This window comes from Heterocephalus glaber, unplaced genomic scaffold (genome assembly GCF_053883595.1).
Source record: "Heterocephalus glaber isolate CG9 unplaced genomic scaffold, H.glaber_assembly_v1.0 deba00001097, whole genome shotgun sequence".
NCBI lineage: Eukaryota > Metazoa > Chordata > Mammalia > Rodentia > Bathyergidae > Heterocephalus > Heterocephalus glaber.
In genome coordinates, this window is record NW_028258191.1 from 5,428,427 (window position 1) to 5,451,036 (window position 22,610).

The window sequence follows — 22,610 nt, forward strand, 5'->3', positions numbered from 1 at the left end:
CAGCCCACTGCAGACAGGCAGGTCTGCGGACATGGTCCCAAGGTCGCCAGTTGGGCTGAAAACACCGAATCAGCCCGCATCCCGGCAGCAATTCACTGGCCCCCCCCCGCCCCGCTCCTTTGGCCTCTTCTCTGTACATCCACCTGGTTCCACAGATGCAGAGGACACTGGGCCTCCAGACCATTGTACTGCAGTTAATCAAGTTCTCAGCATTTAAAGAATTCCTGCCCAGAGGTAGGGGCTTCTGAGCCACCATCCAACTGCTCCTGGTCCAGAGGAAGGGGCTTCGGGGCCACCAACCATCCCGCTGCTCCCAGCCCGGAGGAAGGGGCTTTTGGGCCACCATCCCTACTGTCGCTCTTGGGCCCTGGCCCACCTCTCCCAGATCAGAGGAGGTGAGCCTCACGGGTGCCAACAGTACCCCCCCTGCCCCCCCAGTCGACATGAGAAAACATGTAAATAACTCTCAAAATCAGACTTCCAGATCACCTACTGCAACCCCAAAGGGAAATGAGATGGAACACTCTGATACTCAACCATCTGGACCCACTGAACTGGCAAAAAAAGGGGATCTGGAAAAAATGAAATCAGAAATAATTTCTCAGATAACAGGAGAAATTGTGCTCCTAGTGCAAGACATGATTAATAAATCTAGAGAGGAGCTCAGGAACATGATGGAATCCCAACATAAGAAACAAATGGAATCCATAAAAGAGATGCAAATAGATTTCCAGGACATGAAAAACTCCATTGAAAGTCTACACATCAGAATGAGCCAATGTGAGGACAGAATTTCAGATATAGAAGATAAGATTACAATTAATGACCAGGAAAAGAAAAATTGCTTCAAAATTATAAGGGAACATGAGAAATCAATCCAGCAGCTGCTAGACAATGAAAAGAAGAATAACATAAGACTGATTGGAGTCAATGAAGAAACAGGAGAGAGTTCAGATGACATAAAAAAACTCTTTGCAGAAGTAATGGCAGAAAACTTCCCAAGCAGGGGAAAAGAGCTTGACGTACAGAAAAGTGAGGCATATAGGACTCCAAATAGCCTTGATCAAAAAAATCTACACATAGGCCTATAATTGTTAAGATTCCAGAAACTCAACAGAAGAACAAAGTTCTACAAGCAGTTAGAGAAAAGAAACAAATCACATACAAAGCAAAGCCCATCAGAATCACAGCAGACTTCTCAACACAAACCATCAAGGCAAGAAGAGCTTGGAGTGACATATTCCAAGCCCTAAAGGAAAACAACCTCCAACCCAGACTGACATGCCCTGCAAAACTATCTTGCAAAATTGATGGAGAAATAAGATACTTTCATGACAAAGAGCACCTTAGGAACTTCGTGAATACCAAACCAGCACTCCAAAGAATTTTACACAATATCCTAGGAACAGACATTGAGGATCACAACCCCAGGAAGCAAAGCACAATGAACCCATCTGGCATGACAAGAAATTAAATGTAAAGGAGGAGAACCCAACAAAAAGAAAAAGTCATGGCAATGACAAGTCAATATGTTTCAGTTATAACCATCAATGTTAATGGTCTCAATTCACCAATCAAAAGAAATAGACTGGCAGAATGGGTCAAGAAGCAAAATCCAACAATATGCTGCATACAAGAAACACACTTCATTCAAAAGGAAACTCATACACCGAAAGTTAAAGGGTGGAAAACAATACTCCATGCAACAGGAACCCCCCAAAAAGCAGGAGTAGCTATCCTCTTGGCAGATCAAGTAGATTTCAAACCAACACTGATTAAGAGAGATGAAGAAGGACACTACATCCTTGTAAAGGGAAGAATCCAAGAGGAAGAGATGACAATCATAAATATCTATGCACCAAACACTAGTGTGCCCAACTATATAAAACAAATACTAACATACATGAAAAGTCATATATGCACTAATACAATTGTAGTGGGGGACCTCAACACCCCACTGTCACAAATAGATCAACTAGACTAAAAATAAGGAATGAAATACTAGAACTCAATTGAACTCTTGAACAAATGAACTTAACAGATGTTTACAGAGTCTTCCACCCCACAAAATCAGAATACACATTCTTCTCAGCTGCACATGGGTCATTCTCCAAAATAGACCACATACTCACACATAGAACATGTTTAAGTAAGTGCAAAGGAATTGAAGTTATCCCCTGTATATTATCAGACCATAGTGCAATGAAATTGGGGATCCATAGCAAAAGAAACTCGAAAAATTTCATAAACACATGGAAAGTGAACAGCACACTTCTGAATAACCAGTGGGTCACAGAGGAAATTAAAGAAGAAATCAGACAGTTCCTTCAATTAAATGACAATGACAATACAACATATCGCAATCTATGGGACACAATGAAAGCAGTCTTACAAGGGAAATTCATAGCAGTGAACATGCATATTAGGAAAACAGAATGAGCCCAATTAAACAACCTGATGCTGAACCTCAAGCTTCTAGAAAAAGAAGAGCAGGACAACCCCAAAGCTCATACAAGGGAGGAAATTATACAGATCAGAGGAGAAATCAATGCAATGGAGACTGAGGGAACAATACAAAAAAATCAATGAAGCCATGAGTTGGTTCTTCGAAAGAATCACAAAATTGACGAACCCTTAGCCAAACTTACCAGGAAAAGGGAAGAAAGGGCCCAAAACCATGCAATTACGAATGAAAAAGAAGAAATTACAACAGACCCAGCAGAAATCCAGAGGATCATAAATACCTACTTCAAGGACCGATACACCAATAAGATGGAAAACACAGAAGAAATGGACAGATTCCTAGCTACATATGAATTACCAAAGTTGAATAAAGAAGACCTAAAAATTCTAAATAACCCAATATCAACCAATGAAATTGAAAACATAATTAAAAACTTGCCATCAAAAGAAAAGCCCAGGCCGTGATGGCTTCACTGCTGAAACCTACAAGACATTTAGAGAGGAATTACTGCCACTACTGTTTCAACTCTTCAATAAAATTGAAAGGGAAGCAATACTCCCAAATTCATTCCTGGAAGCAAGCATCACCTTGATCCCCAAAGCAGAGAAACACCCAAGCGAAAAGGAGAACTATAGGCCAATCTCACTAATGAACATAGATGCAAAAATCCTTAATAAGATACTGGAAAATAGAATGCAGAAGATCGTCAAGAAGATTATACACCCTGATCAAGTGGGATTCATCCCAGGGATGCAGGGATGGTTCAACATAGGCAAATCAATCAATGTAATACACTATATCAATAGAGCCAAGGACAAATACCATATCATTATCTCCATCAACGTAGAAAAAAACATTTGACAAAATCCAACATGCATTTATGATAAAAACCCTACAACAAATTGGAATAGATGGTCTCTACCTCAAACTGATAGAAGCCATCTATGAAAAACCAACAGCCAATATCATACTAAATGGTCAAAAACTGAAATCCTTCACACTAAAATCAGGAACAAGACAAGGATGTCCTCTATCACCACTCTTGTTCAATATAATTTTGGAAACACTAGCCACGGCTATTAGACAAGAGAAAGAAATAAAAGGAGTAAAAATAGGAAATGAAGAAGTCAAATTGTCATTATTTGCAGATGACATGATACTCTATATAGAAGACCCCAAGAACTCCACCAAAAGTCTTCTAGAATTAATAACCAAATTCAGTCAAGTAGCTGGTTACAAGGTCAACACACAAAAATCAATAGCTTTCCTCTACACAAACAACAGACTCACTGAGAGAGAAATTGGGCAAACAATTCCTTTCATAATAGCATCCAAAAAACTGAAATACCTAGGAATCAACCTAACGAAAGAAATCAAAGACCTCTTCTCTGAAAAGTATACCCCTCTGAAAAGAGAGATTGAAGATGATATCAGAAAATGGACAGACATCCCCTGCTCCTTGGTAGGAAGGATTAATATAGTGAAAATGGCCATACTTCCAAAACTGCTATATAGATTCAATGCAATTCCAATTGAGATTCCAGCAGCATACTTCGCGGACCTTGAGTAAACAATCCCAAAATCATTTGGAACAAGAAGAGACTCAGAATAGCAAAAGCAATTCTAGGTAACAGAGACATGGCAGGGGGTATCATAATCCCCAACTGCAACTATACTACAAACTACTGTGATAAAAACAGCATGATACTGGCAAAGAAACAGACCTGAGGACCAGGGGAACAGATTAGAAGATGCAGAAACAATGCCAGACACACTCAGCCATCTCATCTTCGATAAAGGAGCCAAACACCCTCACTGGAGGAAAGATAGCCTCTTTAATAAATAGTGGTGGAAAAATTGGGTTTCAACTTGCCAAAGATTAAAACTAGACATGTATCTCTCACCATGCACTAAACTAAAATCAAAATGGATTAAAGATCTAAATATTAAAATAGAAACTCTGAACCAGTTGGAACAGAGGTTAGGTAGAACCCTTGAAGACATTGATGTAGGAAAAGATTTTATGAAGAAAACCTCAGTTGCCCGTGAACTAGCACAAACAATCAACAAGTGGGATCTCTTCTTATTGAAAAGCTTCTGCACAGCAAGAGAAACCACCAGCAGTGTGAAGAGACAACTCACTATGTGGGAAAAAATCTTCACCTGCTTTTCCTCAGACAAAGGTCTACTATCTCAAATCTATAAAGAACTTAAAAAGATCAGACCTCCCAAATTTAAAGACCCAATCCAAAAATGGGCATCTGAAATGAACAGACATTTCTCAAACAAGGAAGTAGAAATAGCAAATAAATACATGAAAAAATGTTCAACATCACTGGTCATTCGAGAGATGCAAATGAAAACAATGCTGAGATTCCACTTCACTCTAGAAAGAATGGCTGCTATCATGAAATCAACCAAAAACAAATGCTGGCGGGGCTGTGGGAAAAGAGGAACCCTTCTCCACTGCTGCTGGGAGTGTAGACTGGTGCAACCACTGTGGAAATCAGTACAGAGATACCTCAAAGTTCTAGGATTGGAAGTCCCATTTGACCCCGCTATTCCACTGCTGGGGATCTTCCCCAAAGAAGTAAAAGAATCATACCACAGTGATATATGTGCACCGATGTTCATAGCAGCACAATTTGTAATAGCTAAAACTTGGAAACAGCCCAAATGCCCATCAACTGGAGGCTGGAGAAAGAAAATGTGGTTTTTTTTTTTTATAAAATGGAGTACTACTCAGCCATAAAAAATGAGAAATTGGAGACATTTATAGCTAAATGGATGCAAATTGAGGCGATACTCTTAAGTGAAATAAATAGGACACACATGTGTAAATACCGAGTAGTTTCTCTGGTGTGAGAAACTGAAAGTGTAAATGGGGACTAAAATGTATAATAGGTAATATGAAATAGGACATAAAGGGGCAAAGGGGAAGGAGGTTGGAGGGGTAGGCGAAAGGAAAGAAGGGAATGGAATTAATATGAGAAAATGGAAAAATTGGAACAAAATCTTTTTAAATAGGGAGGACTGGAGGGGTTGAAGCAAGGGCTGGGCAAGGGTGAAGAATAAGAACCAAGAGAGATTATGTAAAGGTGCAAATTTCCAATGATGTATGTCATTATATTGTATACCTAAAATGTACCAATGATTAGAATGAATAATCGATAACGCAAAATAGGAAGAAAAGGTCCAAAGGGGTAGGGGTAGTTGGAGGGGGAGGGGAAAGGAAAGAAGGAAAAGGAAAAATGCTGAGAAATGGAAAAAATTGAAATAAAGTCTTTGTAAATAGGGAAGGATGGAGGGGGTGAAGAGAGGGCTAAGAATGGGAAAAAGATAAGAACCAAGACGCATCATGTAAAGGTACAATTCCCAATGAGAAATGTAATTGTGTTGTATACCTACAATGTACCAATAAAATTAAAAAAGGGGAATGTCATATGAAGAAGTATCAACTGAATTTGTGAAGGAATGATGACAAGATAAAAGTAAGGCACAGTTTAAAGAGATCTAAATTCCTACTTGTTGGAAAATTCTTTTAAAATATACAGTAGATCATGTCATTCTTCTGCTCCAAATTCTCCAATAGCTTCCAAGGATACTTAGAATTAAATCTATCCTTATCTTGGGCCACAGGAGCTCCACAGAGCTCCTGGTCGCCTCTCTGCCCTCTTACCACACAAGCTCCCTATGGCTCAGCCCCACTGGCCTCCTTGAAAGTTCTTATCCAAGAGCATTTGGCCTTGTTTGTTCCCCTTGGCTAAAATGCTTTCCCCAAGAAGTTCCTGAGGCTTTGGTATTTCACTCACACAGGCCTTTACTCCAAAGTCGCTTCTTCAGAGAGGAGTTCCTTTGTCGTTGTATATTAACTGACAGCATCTGTCACTGTTAATGATGCTACCCTGCTTTCCATATCTTTCTATCAATGACTATATAGTCCATATCATTGTTTATTGTCTATTTCTTATGTAAGCTTAGGGAGGAAGGTGTTGCCTGCCTATTTTCTACTGGTGTAGAGTATTTTGTAAGTGCACAATTCACATTTGTGAATGAATGAATGATTTCTTAATCGGGTGCCAATTAAGTTGTCCAAGAAGGTATGGCAGTTGATTTGAGGACAGAAGATCCTGAGTTTGATTTTGGTCTTGTGAATAGGAATGAGATTTTGATGGCCAAAAGTGTAAAGATTTTTCTCTTATTTTGAAAAGAGCATTTTTTTTTTAACAAATTAATTCATCTCCCCAAGATAAAAAAAGGAAAATGCTTTTAAAAAGTATTTTGATCCTTGCAGTAGAAAAAGGTCAATGATTTGATTCTATTCAGGTGTGAGGTACCCTCAAATAATTTGTTAACTTCATTTTCCATGGTGCCCAGTGATTTTAAACAGGGGGTTAATTTGAACTAAAGGAGATAAAGGTGAGGCATGTTAATTGAACACCCTATCTATCTGTCTATTTTAATATAAAAATCAATTTCTAAAGTACAGTTACAAGAGAAAGTGATTTGCCTAATTTATAGGCCAGACTGTGTTTCCCTAAAGCTGACACCACCCCCACTCCTCAGTTCCTTGGCAGCTTTGCTCTCTGAAAGGGCCAATTCACTCATCTTTCTGGAGACATTTATGTCATCAAAGCTCCCTCACTGTCATGGCAGCAAACAGCACTTATATTTCCTTATCACTTAAAATACAAACACAGGGAGCATCCTCATGTCAATTTTCAGCATCTAAGCGACAGGCATAGGTATTTGGCACCCCTGGATGCCAGTGCAGATTTCTCTCTCAAACAGTCTAACATAATCAAGTGAAAGCATCTCTGCAGATTTATAAAACCCATGAAATTGTATGAGGATGTGCAAGTTGGAGCAAATGCCTATGGAGCATGGGAGATTGATGGTCTCTGGTCTTGCTGTTGTCTGATTGTGGTTGTTTCAGTCCCTCTAACCCACAAGAGGTGTAAGGGTAGGTGTGGTACCAAAGAGGTGGGACAGGATCTCTCTGTTTCCTTTGCTATCTTGAGGGTGCCATAAATTGCATTAAAGAAAACCAAAACAAGGTCTGTAGGCTGCGCAGAAAAGTTGTGCACCTGTGGTTTAGTGAGAATTAAAATCCCTGGTCATGTGTTAGGAATATTCTTAACAGATCACATTTTTGGTGGTTTTTAATCCCATAGTTGCATAAACCAGGCTGAAAAAACAATGTAGCTCTAATAGAGGGATAATATAAGAATGAAGGTGAGAGTCAAGACCTTAATATGAGAGCTTTCTATTTGCATTTGAAAAAATAAAGTTCATTATTTTACCAGGTCTCCAACATCCTCTAGATTAGCCTTGGTGTGCTCTGCCCCGTCTCAATGGAAGACATTTATTGGTGCTTTACAGAATGCATCCTCTGCTAGGTGTGGAAAATTGCATTCAGAATAGCAGCAGGGTTCTTAGTAGGAAAGGGGATCAGTTTATTTCTACTGGCGGATGTGGCCAATCATGGCAGCAGGGGAGGAGGCATCGAGGGAGTGAAGGAAGGAGGAAAGGGAAGGCACTTTTACAGTCCATGTGAGTATAATACCACCAGAGCGTATGAAAGGTGGGTTTCTTATAAAGTATAAATAAATAAATTCTTGTTAGACTATAAACATTTACCTTAAAATATATGGCCCAAGGTGGCACTTTTACATCTTGTGAATTATCAGATTATAATGTGGAGTCACCGGTGGAGAGATGTTTGCTTCCTCTAGACATTGGTGGCTAAAGTTGTTTGTGGGCCATACTCATGTTGTCAGGTCCATCATTTATTAAACTTTTGACATGGAAGTTGGAGCTCTGGGCTGGGAGACCACGATGGGTCCTTTTCCTAAATTTCCCGCAAAGGACTGTATGATGTTGTGTAGTTGTCTCTTCCATTTCTGATCCTTAGTTTACTCATTTGCATTAAGAGGCATTTAGTTTTCAACCTTTCTTGGGAAATAGATCCTATTAAGTATTTGATAAAGTTGCCCCCACCCCGAAGCCGCATGTGCTTTGAGTGGAGCTTTTAGGAGGAGATTGGATCATGGGGATGTGATTATCATCAGTAGATTAGTCCACTGATAAATTTACAGCTAAATATGGTGTTGGGAGGTGACGCCTGTGTGGAGGAGGAGGGTCACTGGGGGCCCTGGAAGAGTCTCTCTCTGTCTCTCCGTCCTTGCTTCCCACTGCTGCCATGTCGTGAACTGCTTCTCTTCTGGCATGCCCCTCTGTCATGCCGCCCTGTATTAGAGACAGCTGATTATGGCTTGAAAACTCTACAAACTGTAAGCCAAAATCAAGCTTTTCTTCTTTAAATTGAGTCTGTTGGGTATTGTGTCTCACAAATGTGTATAACCTTGTGGACATATAGGCAAAAAGGTGAAGGTTGGTTCACCCATTCCTAAAGCCCAGAAGGACCTGGATGGTCATTCTATGCCCTTCCAAAACTACCATGGCATCAAAAACAAATTACATATTTGAATCCAAAGCAATTTTATTAATTGTTTATTTGTAACCTGCTGTCTTACAATCACACTCCCAACTAGATTTTCCATTTACTATTAGTGAGACTGATTGTTTTGTGAATCAGGCAGAAAGGAACAATTCCCAATTACCTAAGGATCCCAGGGGGCTGATTTCTACGGAAGTTCATTACATATACGATAAGCATGTTACAAAAATAATTAAATGAAGGGTGGCTTGCTGGTCTTTTGAGGACTAATGTTGTGCTTTTGTATGACCTAACTATTGGCTAATATCTGCCCTAGCTGAAATTGTCTTATTTACATATTTTCTAACAACTTCATTGTTTCGCAAAGAGTTTACACATTGATTATAGATTGATTAATGACTATTGACAAACACATTGCTCTTGAATCTCATTCAATCAGCATTTTTATAGGTTTTACCCCCTGTGATGAAAGGATAATGATTTACTCAAAAAACTAACCATTAACTGTAGAATTGGAACACAAACAAAAGCTAATGTGAAAGCTTACCCACTTAACATCCACAGTAATAGACAAGATCCTCCGTTTCGGAGTCCTATGACTCTGGGTTCAAATCCCAGCTTGGCCTCTTCCTCCAACTGTTGGGTGGAGTAACTGAGGTATACCTGACTTTCCTCATTTTCAATGAGGATTAAATGAGATAACAAAGTGTTTATTGCAGTGCTTGCCACCACAGAATGCTAGTTACATTTACCTTTATTATTTTATTGTAAATGGGGAAAAAGACATTGTTCTAACAAAATCATTCGGCAAACAACTGTTCACTACCTGTGGCCAACTATGCCCTGAAGACATATGGACACAGCACTATTTCTGCCTTAGCTTTAGTCCCTAATTCAGTGTGCAACTTTGGAACAACTATTTGCTCTTGCCAGGCATAGAGAGCTGTTTAAGCTTTTGTCCGGCCTGTCATGCATGGACTGTCCCTGCCTGTCACTCAGCCACTTTGCCTCTCTTTTGCATTAAGCTGCTTCCATGCTACTCTGTTATTGACACTTCTATCCAATAATCTATTCCATTTTTTCTGTGACTTGGTACCTGTGATTTATTTTTGAATGTTAATGGCTTCTTTTCTGTAGTTATTATTTACTAGCTAACCAATTGTTATTGTGAACTTTTTATGTGACACATTATGGCTTGAATTGTGTCCTACAAAAAGATATGTTGAAGTCCTAATTCCCAGGACCTCAAAATGCAACCTTATTGCCAGGCAAAGTGGTACATGCCTGTAATCCCAGCACTTGGGAGGCTGATGTAGGAGAATCACCATGAGTTTGAAGCCAACCTGGGATACATAGTGAGTTCAAGGCCAGCCTGAAGTCCATAGTGAGACCCTGTCTCAACAACGCCAAGAAAACAAGTGACCTTCTTTGAAAAAAAAAGGTCATTTCAGAGGCAGTAACTTAAAATGAGTTCATTAAAGTAAATCCTAATCCACTATGACTGGTGTGCTTATGAAAAAAGGGAAGTTGGTAAACACAGAGGGAATGTGGTGTGAAAACTGATGGGTGGCTGAGGGTGTAGCTCAGAGGTAAAGTACTTGTCTAGCGTGTGTGAGGCTCTGGATTCAATCCTAATGAAGAATAAAAGGGAGCTCACAGGCATAATGCTGGGAGAAGGTGGGGGCACTAAAATTATGCACCTTTCAAGGCAAACAGAAACTGGGAAGATACAAGGAAGCGTTTCCCAATGTTTTGAATCAACATGGCCCTGCCAGCACTTTGGTTTTGAACTTCTAGCTTCCTAAACTATGAGAAAATACACTTCCGCTGTTTTAAGTCATTGAGTTTGTGATACTTTCTGTGGCAGCCCTAGCACACTGTTACACACTTCATGCTAGAACAAGGTAGAAAACAACATCATAAACTTAACCTACTTTTTAACCTTTCATGCCTAATGTGACCTAAGGATAATGACACATATAGTCTCTTAGTCTCTGTCAAGGGGCTGAGCGAATAGCAGGGTACAGAATACCCACTGATGGGTGGTGGAAAAACCACATTGTTTTGTGCTTCTGTTTAGAAACTACTAACCAGCTAAATATCTGAGCCTTTCCTATTCTCAGCTTTTAATTCATGAATGAAAGGGCTGGGTCACATGATTTGTCTCCAAAATCCTATTGATCAAGCATTTTATGACCCCATCATCTGGATCAAGCATTTGGAAGCTGTGTAGTTTTCTTTAAAGTTTTTCTTTAAATTTTGAATTAATTGTAAATCCATATGCAGTTGTAAGCTATAGTATAGAGAGAGCCCATGAATCTTTTCCAAGTTTCTCTAAAAAAAAGTCTTTCAAAGCTGTAGCAATTATACAGTTTTTAATATAAGATATACTTGCTGGAATGAAATGTTGAAGACATTCAACAGGCAGTTCTGTTTATCAAGCAGGTTTAAACAAGATACATGATTTAGACAGAAATCTGATTTCTGATCAACTCTGTGATCAAATCCTTTGTCTTTCTGCTTGATTATTACCCCTACTGGCCTTTGTTTTACTTAACTTTGCTTTGATCAAGGTGACTCTAGAAATAGAGATATTATTCATTTGTGCCACTTTCTAGAAAAATGTGCCTGACAGCCAAGATATTTTGGATGATGGTCTGCTGCTCTTGTAGTAGTATTATAGACATACTATTAACAGTAATAATCAAGATTTACTGAATACAAAATTACTGGAGAATAATTTTCTTGTCTAATCTTCCATCCTATAGGTAGATGCTGCTATTTTTATCCATTTTACAAATGTAAAAACTGAGGCCCACGGTTTCTAATGAAGGACTGTAACTTAGATTTGCATGTAGACCCGTCTAACATCAGAGTATTATGCAACTGCCATGCCACAGTGCCAATTGATAAAAGTGAACTCATTCACAATTGTTATTTTTTAGTTGAGTTTTCAAACAGAGCCTGAGACATCTCACTAAGTTCTGCCCTTTATCAATAAACTTTACATTGTGATTGCCTGGGTTCACTCACACTTCTTCCTCACCAGTGATCCAAGACAGCAGCAGAAAGAAACCTTTCCTTTTGGTCCAATAACAAGGCTTTCATTTCTGCAGTTAGACCTGGGAATGAGGGATTGAGGAGGGAGAAGGGCTGCAAATACAGTGTGGGCAACTTTCTTCCTCTTCACCTTGGACTTAGGACCCACAGTTTTACTTTCCTTTTCAGAATGGGAAGCAAGTTCCCACCTGACTTCACCCTCATTAGTAACCAGTTATGCCAAGGGGTCATATCTTTCAAAGGTTATGCAAAGAAGCCCCAAAACATGTGCAGGAGGCTGCTGACTAAATTATTTATTTGCTTTGTGCTATCTCGGATTAATGACCCTGCTTGTTAAAAACACCCTAAAATGACTCATAGGGCGATGTACTGCCAAAGCCCAGCTTGTGCCAATTAGGCACTTTTATTTTATTTACCAATATGGTTCAGAAGTGGGGCAAAAGTCAACCCATTCTAAAATGTTGTGTTTTCTTGTTTGGTGTTGCATTTTTAAGCCTTTATTCACTTGTTCCAGGGTAATTCACAGATTCTTTTCTTTTTTCAGTTTTCTGATAACTTTTGTTTTGCCTTTCTCAGTAATTTCTCATTTAGCCTTGCAATTTTTTATGTACCTTTTAACATTTCTACATTTTTTTTTATACTCCTGGGTCTAAGAGGAAACTACAATGATCAGGTTATATTCTGTACTATAGTCCATGTTCAACATAGCTTTAATTTAAAACACAAATGATGTGATGTCAGACTGTGTCCTCCAGGCTGCCATGGCACTAATAATTTCTTATGTGAAATCTCTGGAGAGATCTTAATGTCTTCCCCTATGTCCCTAATTTTCATGGGTAAAGGGAAATCCAAGAAGCAAGAAGGTTATCTCTGAAGTCCGATGCCTGAAGATCAGCAGCCAGAAACTCTGCAGTGTTAACTGACTAATGATTAGTAGGCCCTGGCCTAGCTGCATGGGAGGAATGGGATGCAGGAGAGAAAGACTGTGGACGTGAGTGTCATTGTCAGCAGTCTGTAGGAATGTTTTATAACTTAGGCACGGGGGAGGACTGGAGAAACAGGGAGAAGGAAAGTCAAAGTCCTCTTAACTGACCTCTCCATTCTGCTAAGAGTGAGTGGTTGGTACAGCAGTTCCAACATGTACATCTTCTCATACAGATAATCTCTTCCTTTCCTTTATCCTTTGTGACTCTGTTACTATAACATACTTGGAATTTTACACCTTACTTCACAATGCAGTTGTGGGGGAGTACGCTTAAGAAAAGGTTATACACTGCTCTGCCTTGGATAGCTGAAACTGGACCTGGAATTACTCAGAACCATTTTCTCCTTATTCAATTGTTGAGTAAAGGCAAGACTGCATTGGAAGTCTTGTCTTTGTTTTGATCATACATCATATAAATGGGATTGTTCATTTGAGATGCATTTCTAAGGCCACAGAGGGCTGCATTTGAAAACATAGGTATCTCCTTAGGGTTGAATTTTAAGCATTCATTACAATTAACCCTCCTGTCAAACATAAATTATTTATTAGGGTTATGTAAAAAAACTAAATTTCTTTAATTTGTTAAGGCATTAAATAGGACATATTATGTTCCATTTTTTAATATGAAAAGAAAAGCTCAGACCGAATTTGGGGTTGAATCTAGTTCTGTTTATTAACCTACAGCTCTTAGGCAGATAAAAGGTTCATCATAAAAATAATTACAACAGGCCTTTCCCTCAAATACCAGTGTACTCCTTGGATTATGACAAACCCAAGATCATTTACACAGTGCAATGAATAAAACTTACTAATGGTTATTCACTTAGATGTGCAAAATACAAAAGGCTCTAGGTTAAAGCAATGACCATGAATCATTTATGAGATATTATCTACTGAGATGGATTTGGCCCATCTGTTGTAGCTAGAAAGTTTCTCTTTGTTGTTTATATATAACTTCATTTAATTTTGTTTGTGGTGTTCAAAATAAAAAAGGATTAGGGCAGATAAGCAAGGGAATTTTCAACTTATCGATAACTGATGTTAGCAATTTTCTGTATAAAAGTCAAGTGCTGTCTATGTGTCTTGGAGAAAACATAAAATAATAAAGCTATAAAGAGCAATATCATCAGGCACAAGTCCTATTTTTATCCATTGAGGTTCCAAGGGATGCAAAGTCTGTCTTTTTTTTTTTTTTTGCTTTTCCATTTATTCCATCTGAGAGTCATTTTCCTCCCTCTAAAAAAACTTAGGCCTGGAGTATGAGATACACTGTGGGAACCGGAAAGTCTGATGCTTATGTTGGTAAAAACATTTCTGAACCCAACACTAAATCCATGGTTTGAGACTAGTGTTAGATCTGCCCACCATCAATTTGAATTCATTTTCAGACTGAGGTTCAGAAGGTCTGTTTAGGGAGTAAATTGGGTACTGCAGGATTCCCACAGAGTTTCAGAGAAGGAGGGGACCTTCCTAGGACAACAGACCGACTGCACACAGAGACTGCAGGTTGGCAGGAGAGGTGGAAGTTACAAGTGGGCGCAGCACCTTACTTTTGTCCCCTTAAACATTCATTCCCTCTTTTAATATTTTGTAATGACTTAAGGTCAGAGGCCATCTCATATTTCTCTTTATCCTCTCAGGGGTTGTCTGGAAATGTAATAAACTATCCATATCAGCTAGTTCTTTTTAAGAGTGATAACTTAAGTCACCGCTTTCTTCAGCTTCATTGTGGCATGTCTAGAAGAAACTGTTTACTGACTGCAGAGACTTGTTCAGCCAGTGAACACACAGCAGGGTGCAGATAGGTCCAGTTTTCTCTCTATACTTTGTCCTTGGCCATACACAAACAGCCATACATTAACACCCTAAGTGATCATTGCATCATACAAATGTCCAAGTGCGGGTTTGAGGAAGCAAATATATTCCCTACAGTTCACAGTGCATGTTGAACTGTTTTTTTTCATGTTTAAAAGATTAGAAATGGGTACCTGCTGAATGAATAGTCTCTATGAGTCATATAGGGAGTGAAAAAGAAATCAGAAGATGTAGATGCCACCTTTTTCTGAAGGAATACGCAATAGAGCAGTGATACACAGACATTTGTTATTTTTCCTTAAGCAACTGAGAAGAAACAGGCATGTGTCATGAGGAGTTGAGGAATGGTAAGGGCTTAATTAAGCCAGGGGTTTAAAAGGGATGAATACCACAAGGGCAACTGAATACCAGCATAGTTGGAGCTTTACAAGAATAAGGAGAGTGTTTTCTATCTCTTTGTCAGGAGCCAGGGAGTTCATATTGGAGGAATGGCATGTTGCAGAGGTGGCAAGAAAGTAGGGAAAGTAGTGGAGGGTAAGAAGTTTGATTCTGCTGGAAAAGAAAACAAAGAAAGCGACAGTGATGGCATCGGGGATGAGCGTAAGGCAGGGAGACAGCTGGTTTCGTGTGCAAAGGTCACACAGCTCATTGTAACTCCAAAATTGCAGATTAGCAAAGGAATCTAAATCTGAAACCAACCTTCAACTACTTTTTATGGAAAGGCGTTGTAAAACTTGAGCCCTTGAACAGTTGTATTTAAACTTTTAAATCAGAGAGATATTTGACCTCAATATCAGATTTAGGAATGGTGAATATTTAGAAATTTGTATCTCCATTTCTGGTGAGTAAACTACACACAGGTGTCTTGCCAGATTCTCTATAGTAGATGTAAATGAGGATGTAAGACAGGAAATGATACTTAGTCAATTTAAATAAAAAGTAAAAGGCTTTTTGTCTGAGTATTGATGGTTTTAAGCCAATTAAAAAGATATAGTATTTACCCTCAAAAAAATCTTGTCTTTTAAAGAGAATGTAAGAAATTTACATGTATCACTATAATTAGTGGTAGAAAGTAAGTCACATTCTACAAGAAGTATAAGGGAACCCTGAAATCAGGCAAGTGAGTTATAAGAAAATGAACATAGGATATATAGTCCTAAAACCAAGGTTTAGGTCCCACTCAGATTGTCAGATGTTTTGAATGCCTGCTAGAAGAAATTTTGAATGAATGCTTTTAATATTTTGAAACCCTGTGTTTTTACAAGTTTGACCTTTGGTAATATGAGCCTCATACATGGAAACATCTAGTATGGATACCTTAGAAGATTTCCAGCTAGTGCCACTTAAAGACTTGACAAAGAGTAAAGTGAGTTGCTAAGAATATTGAGGTATATTGCTAAAACAAGAATGAGGTATTTTGGCCTTTGAGGAATGAAGTATTTATCTTTTGAGGTTATGGTAGTGGTGGTGGTTATGTGGGCAGTGGGGTGTGTTCCATTCACCATTTATTTACACAAGACCTATTTTGGGAAACGATGGATGTATCCCTTAGAAGTTAAAGTAAAGAGGAAGGCTTCATGTTTTTGCTGTTTTGATATCAATTATTGTGATGATAATATTGTTTAATTGGGACATGTCTCCTCTTCTGTGTCTTAAAAGACTTTGAGGAGCTGGAGAGAGAGACAGAGAGAGAGAGAGAGAGAGAAAACTAAGAAGCCCTGGCTTCTGCATCTAGTGCTGCAAATAAGCAAACAAGCCCTTGGCAGTGCTGAGAGAAAGGAACTCTGATAGCCATTTAGGCAAAATCTTTACTCAAAAATTATTACTTCTGCTACAGGGACTCACAAGTAATGTTTTTTTCTGGGGGGGTACGGGGTTCGAACTTGGGACCTTGCACTTGTGAGGCAGGCAGCAGAACCACTGAGCTAAATCCCCAACCCCAAATAATGCTTTTGACAATGTTTCAGACTGAGGCATTGAAACCCACTTCAAATTGCATGTGTTACCTGAACGGGTATATTAGAAGGAACTCAGCTATACAAATTAAAAAAAACAAAACCTCCCTAATTATGGTTTCAAGCAAATAATATTTATTGTTTATAAAGATTTGTAAGTTTGGTCACTTGAAGCTTGGTTTGCCTGATCAGAGATACTTTAAAGACTTTCCCCACCTTTATGGATGATCATCCTCGCAAAATTGGCCTTATATCTTTGTAACAGTCATCTAGTGGTTGCAAAATAATAGTCATGGCTTCAAGCATTGTGTTCTTATATCATGTCAGAGCCAGGAAACCAAAGAGAGACAGCCAAAGAGCTTTCCTCTTAAGGGAAGGCTGCCCCAATTCTCACTGGGTCTGAATTAGTCAAGCACAAGGAAGGCTGGGAAGTTGAGAAAAGGAAAGAAAAAATGGTCCAGAATAATCATGATTTATCTTCCAAACTGGGATGCTGCATCAGCAGGAAGGGAGAATGGCTGTTGGTTAAGTTTCTGACAGAGAGATAATGTATCATCCTCTTCATTAATTGGCAGGATATTTTTTATTACATTAGTATATAGGAATAAGAAGACATATGAACAAAGAAGATAGAGAAGGCAGAAATTGAAATTAAAGAGTTTGAATTTAGTCTGATTTTAAGTCCCTTCTAGTTCTCACACTGTAGTTTGACAAGCGGAGGCACCAAGTAACCTTTGTCTAGTGTCGCATTTTGTCAGTGTTTTGTGAGTATTGATCTGTTATTCATACACTTATATAGGCATAATTGGTAGAGGCTTCTGCTTCACAGATCATTTTGGGCCTCTGTTTTCAGAAGCTGAGGGTGTATGCTGAGGAGACTATATACCATACATCTTTTTTCTTTATTGATGTCTTGGAAACCTATAGAACTAGAAAGTATAGTTTCAGACTGTCTATACATATATACATGGTGGGGGGGGCAGGGATATTTAGCCAGGAACTTCAGATCCCAGATCCCAGGCTTTCTGAAGACCTTCCTCTGTGCCAGGTCGATGGTATGACTTTAGGGTGCTCATGCTCATCTACTTTGCCTAAGTCCCATTTATAGCAACTGTGTTAGTCAGCTCTCTATCACTGAGAACAAAATTTAAAGTAGGAAGGAATTATTTTGTCTAATGATTTCAGAGGTTTCAGTCCAGGTCACTTGGCTCTATTGTTTCTGGACTGTGGTACAAACAGAACATCATGGCAGAAGGGTGCGGTGGAGCAAAGCTTCTTACCTCGTGGAGGGAAAGAAGGAGGCAGACACAGAGAAGGGCCGGTGGGAATGCAGGGACAAGGTATATTCTTCTAAAGCCCATCCCCAATCAACTACTTCTCCTAACCTACACTTTCTACCACCTCCTGATAGTCCATTCAATCATGAACCCATTGATTGATTAACCCATTAATGATGTCAGAGCCCTCATGATCCAATCACTTCCCAAAGCCCTGCCTCTGAGCACTGCTGCACTGGAGACAAAGCCATCAACAAATGAGCTTTAGGGGGACATTATCTAAACCATAACAGCAACCAAATTGTATCTAAAGAAATCAGATGAAGGGAGGATCATCTTATTTCTCTTATGGTTTGCAACTAGATGTCCCCCGAAAGCCTTATGTGTTCAAGTGTGGCATTTGGAAGGTGACTGGATTAATGAGGAGGTATAACTGACTTGCTATTAGAAAGTGGTCTCTGGTCATAAGAGGCAGTTAACATGAGTGTGACCCATAAAAGTTTATCTTCTTTCCAAGCTCTTGTCTTGACTGCCCCTGCCTCCTGTCTGCCATGAGGTGAGCAGGCTATTCCTGTACCATGCTCCTGTGCCGTGCCACTCTGCCTTGGAACCAGCCAATTATGGACTGAAATCTCTACAAACTGTGAGCTAAAATAAATCTTTCCTCCTTTAACTTTGGGTGTTGGGTATTTTATCCCAGCATTGAGAAACTGACTAAGACATTCTCCATCTATTTGTTTTTCATATGTTCAGTGGGAAATCTCACTGTAATTACCCAAAGGGTTTCTGTGAGAAGAAAATGAGACAATGTACAAAAGGCTGTATGAATGGAATGATTCTCAAGTTGCTGGAGATGATTCAGAGAATCTGCAGAACTTGGCAGTGATGAGTTTGAAGTACTACTATCTACTCATGTTATTTAAATGCTCAAGCCTATTTTACTAGCTAAGCATTCTTTCTTTTTCTTTTTTCCCCCTCGTTTTGACCTCAAATATTTTCCTCCTACCTCCAGGTTCGATGGGCACTAAAAAAAAGCTATGTGGACAATCCTCATTCCTAAGAAATTTTTTGTAGGCTTCTATTAGCAATTTTACATACAGCCGTCAGAGAGAATCACTGATATTACTTAAGGGGAAAACATGGTCAGGAAGCTAAAATGATTATAAGATGAGAAAGATTAGATTTATCCTAGTTGTTATTCCTGGTATATCATAGGAATGAAGATTTTGTTTTATAAGACATATGTAAATTTTAAAAATTTCCCTGTCGCAAAATTAGTAGAGAAATTGAAAGGAAATCAACATGTGTGTAATGGTATGTGTGAATGTATGCCAGAGAAGGTCATTTGGAAAGGGCAGGCCAAATGTTCGATAAGATGAGAAAAATCAAGCAAATAGCACATACCCTTAATAGAATATTATGCGGCTTCTAAAGATGATGTTTATAAAGATTAGCAAAATGGAAAATGCTTATTTTATAATATTATATAAAAAGTAAGATGAAACTTTATAAATACTTTAATTACAACTATGCTAACTATGCATCAGAAATACTGCAAAGCAATATATCAACATTCTAGTAGTACGATGGGATTATGGATAATTTTCTTTCCTTTTTTGCATCATAGCTTTATTAAGCTTCTAAATTTTTTAGTCAATTTTACAGATTTTTTGAAAGGAAAGGCAACTCTATTAAAGAGGCAAATGTTTCAGTCAGAGTTCTAGCAGAAAACTGATGAATGCTGAAACTGGAATTATTTGAATAGGGTTTAATGGAGGAACTAAGTTCAGGGGTAGAGGCGAGTTAGTGGAACTCCACAAATGAGGAGAGGGTTGCTGTGAGAGATGCTATGATATTTAGTTGAGGGATGAAGTTAGTAGAGTAAGGCAATATTGCAGGGAAGCGCCAAGGGGATAAATTCCAGCCCCTGCCTTCTCTCCAAGATACCATCAAAGGCCTCCATCAGCCAAACCAACCAGAAGTCAGAGGACATGGGAGCTTGTTGATGTCCAGGCAGATCTTCCAGGCCAGAAAGCTGGGTAGAGAATGGAGGAGACTGGAACAGGATGGGTAACTAAGCCAGCCAGCATTCAGATTACATTCCCCTGCAATGGATTTGCATAGTGCCTTCTGGGCCAGAATCTCTGTATTGACAACCCTGAGGTGGATCAATTTGTGGACCATTTCTAGGATGTCTGATATCTATAAATTACACTTAAGAACTAGACACACAAGGTAGTCATGGCCTTGTTCCTTTACAAGAACAGGGTAATAATTTGATAGAAATAAGAATCTAGAGAAAGGTCAGGTGTTGGATAATCATTGACATGTTGGGGTAACTGATGCTACAGAAGAGATGAGATAGGTCAGATGGAGTGGACAGGAGTTGTAAACAGACCCTTATCTATACCCCCTTTTAGGAGCTAGTAATGGAGAAAGAAAGCAACAAAGGATATTTAAAGCCACAAAGACACTGAGGCTAGATAATTTAGCTCCTGAAGACTTGCAGCCAATGAAGGCTAATGAGGATATGAATTAGGTTGGTCTAGGCTCTAGAAATTGCCTCCCAGGAAGCAAGACTGGGGGCGGGGGGTATAAGCAATAAAAAATCAAAGAAAAAAATAGTTTTGGGACGGGAACAGGGGAGTATTAGATGGTCATCAATGTTAAAAATGGCAAGAGACAAGTAGAATGAGGGCTGAAAGTCATTTTACATGACTACCTCCCGTCCTTTTTTAAAAACTTAATGCAGTCTGGATAGGTCTAATACAGATTTTTGGTATATTTTCTTTTCGTTTGTTTTTATCCTGCGCCTAGAACTTGAACTCCACAAATGCGGTATTAAAATGGCATTATTATTATTTTAAGTATAATCTCAAATTTCTATCATGCTTGTTTTCTTTCAACTTCCTTTGGAATTTTTGCCTTGGATGGTTTGTCTGATAGAGTTTGATAAGTCAAATATTGATTTTATGAATGTGTCTATTGTTTAAGGTTACAGATACAATTTTGTTGTTGATAATGGAGTGAGACCCAAGCTGCTGAGAATCATTCCATTCACATATGTAGACAGGAAACAACATGTGTATTAACAAACTGATTGGAATAGGAGTTATATCTCATACTCTGAAACATTTGACTTGGGAGCCATCAGGCATTAAGCTGTTATCACATTAGAGTGCAGTAAAAAGGCAAATTTAGGAAATTCCTGAAAAGATGATTTCTCCCATGATCTGATGATGGTACAGTAAATTCTTAGTTTCAGAGTATAGATGCCATTTCAAGTTAAGTATATGCAATTTAAATTAAAGATGCTCAGATGTTAGCTGGCTGCCACAGCATATTGGCAACAGCATGTGTTTGAACTAGAGCAGATAATTCAAATGGCTCGTTATCCACTTACATTCTAATCATCTGTGAGGTGGCTTCTCTCTGGGCAGGCTCAGCATGCTCTCAGGGGAGATTTTAGAGCTTCTGAACTTATAAAATGGGAAAGAGAATTGTTCTGACTGTGTAGCTCAGCATATCTCACCCAGTTTCTGGAGTGCTTTAGCTATCTCTCCTTACTGAGAAGTCCAACTTTCCTTCAGACTTTGATCTTCATGTTTGCAGGAAGTGACCCCTGAACCTGTTTCCAGGCTGGGTGTTTCAGTTGCTAGTGCTGTAAAACAAGTCATCCCTAAACAACACAGATTTTATCATCTTTCAGGTTCTAAGCATTAACTGGGCTCATCTAGATGGTACTCTCAGGGGATCTCATGATCAGAGTCAGAATGTGTCTAGGGCTAGAGCCATCTTAAAGGCCTCTTCATTTACATTGCACATAGGATACCCTTTGTCAGTTAGGATCTCAGTTGGGGCCTAGGGCCCGAACACCTACGTGTGGCATCTCCATGTGCCTTCTTCACAGCTGAGTTCTGGGGTGGGTTCTACGTGTGTGTGTCAGGAGAACCATGCAGAAGTTATGTCACTTAGATGGAATTCACACAGCATCACTTCCAGTATGGTTTTAGGCCTGCTTAGATTTAAGCTGAGGGAATATCTTTTGATGAAGGAAGTGACAAGGTTACAATGTGAGAAGAACTTACGGAGTGAGAGCTCATGTTGTGCTTTCTTGGGAAATACAATCTACCTTATTAAAGATTTTTCTATAGAGATATCTCTAGGCAAATCTGTGAAGCTACAAAGTCATTTCCCCATTTTGGATGCTACTGCTCCTTCAAAATGATTTTTCTCTTAATTTGTGGATTGTCTTGGGGAGTTAGGGTTCCATGTTGCCCTAAGCCTACAGCTTGATACACTTAAAAAATGATACAGGATCAAGAGCTTCCTCTGGGTCATCACCTCACCCAAACTTGGCTTTTCATGGCACACATGGCCCAGGGTCCATTCTCTGTTCCATGTGAATGGCTGGAATATTGGTGTATATAGCAAGTGAACTGCGTAACATGTGTGTCCTACTTTTATGAGAAGAAAAAGGACATTCTTAGCTAACATGCCTCAGTTTAGAGATCTTTTTGAAAGTTTGAGGCCAAAGGAGCTAAGAGCTATGGTGGCCCACCAAGACTTTTGTAGATGAAATTAGCTTATGTGG